The 4,710-nt window shown below is 30.4% G+C and overlaps 1 non-coding gene across 1 annotated transcript; it reads right to left on the bottom strand.

The window, feature by feature from the left end:
• Positions 1 to 1,177: 1,177 nt before the first annotated feature.
• LOC116871691 lies at positions 1,178 to 1,280 on the bottom strand. The gene has a single exon (XR_004383482.1). It is a non-coding gene; the product is annotated as a U6 spliceosomal RNA (small nuclear RNA).
• Between the last annotated feature and the right edge of the window lie 3,430 nt (positions 1,281 to 4,710).

Raw genomic sequence — 4,710 nt, 5'->3', positions numbered from 1 at the left:
CAGAGCAGTCTCTTTTATTTCTCTTCTAAAATATGATATAATGTGCTTAACAATGTGTAGAGTTTTACTGATTTTCTCCTGGGTTAAGAATTTTTGTTCTACATATACCATGTATGTTTTAAGCACTGAAAATATCTGACACTTATTTCTATTTCAATATTTTATGTTTTTTCCTCAGCATTTCTTTGTTTTTATGTTGTCACCAATTCCAACCTAAGGCCTATTGTCCTTACTCTCATTATTTTATGTTATTGTCATTTCTGCCTGCATTCTTGGAGATAATTTTCAGCTTACCACTGTTATACTAATTCCACTTTCCACTGTCAAAATTCTGTTCTTTGTATTTCCAATGTAGATTTTATTTCTGTTATTAGTTTTTTGGGGTTTTTTTTTGGGGGGGAGTCTTTGCAGTTATTTTTATTCCACTCTTTGTTCCATTGCATAAATACTATTTGGTCACTTCAAATGTATTAAGTAGGAAACAGACTTAATTCCCTTAAATATTCCCTTTTTGGATTTTGACCTGTGCCTTTAATCTCAATTTTCCTATTTGTACCTTCTATTCTTTTTTTCAGAGAACAAGGCCACAAAATTATAAAGAATATTCAATTTTCTGTGGTACATAAACCTACTTCATAGACCTCTTTTTCTTCTAACTCTTCAGAAAAAATTCTTCTTATTTTTTCTTTTTTTCTGCTTTCCCAAAACTATTTATGTGTGAATGCTTATTTTCTCTTTTATCACAGAACAAGTTTTAACCTTGAGAAATTGTGTATAACCCATATAGGATATCTATGTTGCTAGGTACCCATCTATTATCCACATTTGTGCTGGTGGAATAATTTTTTCAGATGTTCACATAAAGCAGTCTGATATGTATGGCTTTTCTTTCCCAACATCTGGCAAATATCTAGTTTATGTCAATTTGCCAATTTCAGAGAAAATGTAATCCCAGCTCCTTTGCCTGTCTCACAAAAAAAGTACTTCATATATGGAACATATAAAATGTGCCTGCTTTAAATCACCTTGTCTTACTTACATATTTAACTTTTGAAAATCACAATATACCCACTTTACAATGTAACTTTTGATGCCTCTTCATCAAGTCTCTTTGGTTTACCCTCGGAATTTCATTGTTACAACTTATAAGTCCTGTAGACAAATTGGTTTCAGAGTTTATAGTTAAGAGTCCATCTTCTTTCCATCATCCTTTCGCAGGGGCCATGCTAGTCTTCTTTGTATGATTCCAATTTTAGTATATGTGCTGCTGAAGCGAGCACAAGAGTTCACCATCTTTTCGATCGATGTGGCAGATAAAGTCCACGGCTGGGATTTAAGGGAGTGAGAAAAAGTGGTAATTATTTCACTTAATTCCTTTTTGGGTAACTTTTCTTAGTTTTCATTGGCATAGCAAGAGGTATTTTCAATTATTTTTTCAGTCCAATTCTTTTCAATATATATTACACTTAGTGAAAATATCTCCAGATACTGGGAATCATTTACCAGATCTTTTCAAAGACACCATAAGAAAAAAATTTTTTTGAGTTATAATTCCTTTATTGGGATGTTAAAAAAAGGCTGTATCAGGGCTGCTAGTTATATGCCATGCTAAATGTACAATCCTGCAGACTGATTTTATATTGAAATGTTAACACCATTTAGAGTAAAATCTTAAGCATAGGAGATATTCTCTGAATGGATATTTAGAATCTCTTTCCTTTTGAATCCTCTCATGTTTGATTTTCAGATCAGGCACTAGTAATCAACAGTTGTAGTGAATACCCAATCTGAGACTCACATTGCATAGAGTGATAGAAATAGATAAAGACTGTCAGACAGAAAAAGAGAAAGTGACAAAGATGAATACTAAGGATAATTTACTTGGATATATAAACTATTCATTCTAAAATAATAAGAGTAGATAGAGGGAACAAAGCTATCTTCCTCTACCTGTTTTCATGTACAAATCATCCTAACCATACTCCAGTGCAAGAATCTTAACAAAGGACAGAAGTTAAAATAGCGAAAATCTACTTAAAATACAAAAAGCAAAAAAAAAAAAAAAAAAAAAAAAACACAAAAAACAAAAAAAACTTTCTTAATTAATACATATTTCCTCTTAGAGGTGTGGATTTTTTTTCTGCTTAACAAAGGCTTAGCAACATATATCACATAAATCTGAAAATGGATTTGTATGACATACCAGCCAGCAACAATATAGGTTTTTGTCTTCTGTCTTGTACCTATAAAGAGAAATTGCTCACTAGAGGGAGAAATATGATTTTTTTTTGTTCTTACTTTTGAAAAAAAAATGGAATTGAACTGCATGAGTTTTTCACATATGAAATATATGTAATTGAAAAATAAATAGGCCCTGAACTTTATTTCAATACTAAGGTTTTTGTAATTATCAATGGTATATTACTGAAAGAATATAAGTTTATACAAATGCAATGCTTTTTCCTTTGTGTCCACTATGTCCTATCATAAGGATGAGCAAGAGATCACTTATTCGTTTGTTTTGACTTTCATAAATTTGCTTTTAGAGTTGGGTATAATGTTAGTATTTGTTTCTTTTTTAGATAAACTTACTTCTTAAAACACAATTATTCATTATGAATATTAATGGAAGGCATCTACTAGCTTTATGATTATTATTTTGCCTATGAATTTACTTTTAGCTTTAAGTGGTCAATAGCACTATTGGTTGAACTCAAGTTTATACCTGTGCAAGTCTTAAAGACTTCCACAGATCCATCCAGGTGCTTATATAGGACCAAACAAAACAAGACCATTGAAGTTTTTCAATGATGAGCCATATCAAAGGGAGAAAGCATGGGTTTTTTGAGTAATTTTTTTTTTTTAATGAAGTATAAAAGAAACTAAAAAAATTTTTTTTTTGGATTATTGAAGACAGATGTATACACCTTAAAAATATATATTTCTATGGTGAAATAACTCAATTCAGATTTAGAAAGAATTACATTATTATTTACATAAGTGTGTGTGTATATATATATACACACATATATATATATATATCTCATGAGGTTTTTAGAGATTTTATGTAACTATCAATTCTTTTTATTCAAATTTTCAAATCATATTTCTTTTTATTTTAGAAACATTTCCATATATTAAATCATAATTGGTTAAGTTAAAATTATATATAAAATGAGTAAATTATTCATTTGATGAACTAGATTAACATTCTTATTTTACAAGTAAATAATGATTGTTTCCTAATAAAATAGCCACTGATTACTGTTCTTCAGTTAATAATGATAGGAACAATGGATAATCACAGTCATCAAACCAGGTCCCATATGTAAACATACTGCCTTAGTGTCTATAATGCCTTTTAGGATTTTGTTCATCTCATCTTGGGCTAGTTCAAAACATTCATAAACCCCAGTTATACCCTAGTTACAGTTTGGGGTCAAAATACAGAGAAACAAAATTAATAAGTAACTATTTAATATTTTTTTTCCTTTGCAGGGAACCTGGGTGGCTCAGTTGGTTAAGTCTCCAGCTCTTGGTTTGTCTCAAGTTATGAACTCAGGGTCATGAGATCGAACCCTGCATTAGGCTCCCTACTGGCCATGGAGCCTGCTTAAGATTCTTTCTCTATCCCTCTTCTTCTGCCCGCAGCCCTTTGCATGCATACTCTCCTTCTCTCAGAAACAAACAATCAACCAAAACAAACAAACAAACAAAAAAAAAACAAAAAAAAATTTTTTTTGGTTATTGTCACTCTTTTGTATCACTATATCTTTTATGTTTTAGAAGTATAAAAAGCCTAATTGAGATCATTTACAAAATTTAATAAGGCTTTAATATATCCATTAAATTCTTTTACATGATTATACCAATAAAGTTATATTATTCTAAAATTCAGACAGCTTTTCTCCCTTATTCCTATGGATTAGATAAATTGTTACTTTGTATAAAATGACTGGATTGTTTTATAGGGAATATTTTTACCTTTGGGAGAAGTTTTATTAAATTGTCAATGAAAGTATTGCTCATTAAAATTTTATAAGACAAAAGATTAATCTACTTTGTTTTCAAGTCATAAATTTCAAATAATTGTCATTAGTAAACAGTTATGATAAACTTGTTGCCAGATGTTCTTATCTAAGGTTACTTTGTTTCTAATACATAACTGCCTCTCTTCAAGTGCCCTACCAAAAAACATTTGTTTTCCTTTTGTTCTTGTTTCAATAAACACAATACTTATTTTTGATATTTTTAAAAAAAATGACATAATTTCTTTAATATATTTTAAAAGAAAGACAATGACACATATTTTAACAACATACTTATCTCCTTTCTTTTTATTTATTTATTTATTTATTTATTTGACAGAGAGAGAAATCACAAGTAGGCAGAGAGGCAGGCAAAGAGAGAAGGGGAAGCAGGCTCGCCGCTGAGCAGAGAGCCCGATGTGGGGCTCGATCCTAGGACCCTGGGATCATGACCTGAGCCGAAGGCAGAGGCTTTAACCCACTGAGCCACCCAGGCGCCCCACTTATCTCCTTTCCTGTATTAATCCCATGGATTTGGGGTCACTTCATCTTTTAGCTATCATGAATTAAAAAAAAAAAATGAGTGACGTCTCTTTGAGATAATGACTACTTTTTCTTTTTCTTTATTGCTCTATTTACTGATTTTATATATATATATATATATATATATATATATATATAT

The sequence above is a fragment of the Lontra canadensis genome, unplaced genomic scaffold (genome assembly GCF_010015895.1).
Source record: "Lontra canadensis isolate GAN:19392208 unplaced genomic scaffold, GSC_riverotter_1.0 scaffold1, whole genome shotgun sequence".
NCBI lineage: Eukaryota > Metazoa > Chordata > Mammalia > Carnivora > Mustelidae > Lontra > Lontra canadensis.
Note: the sequence above shows the minus strand (reverse complement) of the source record. Positions and strands in the feature narration are given on the sequence as shown.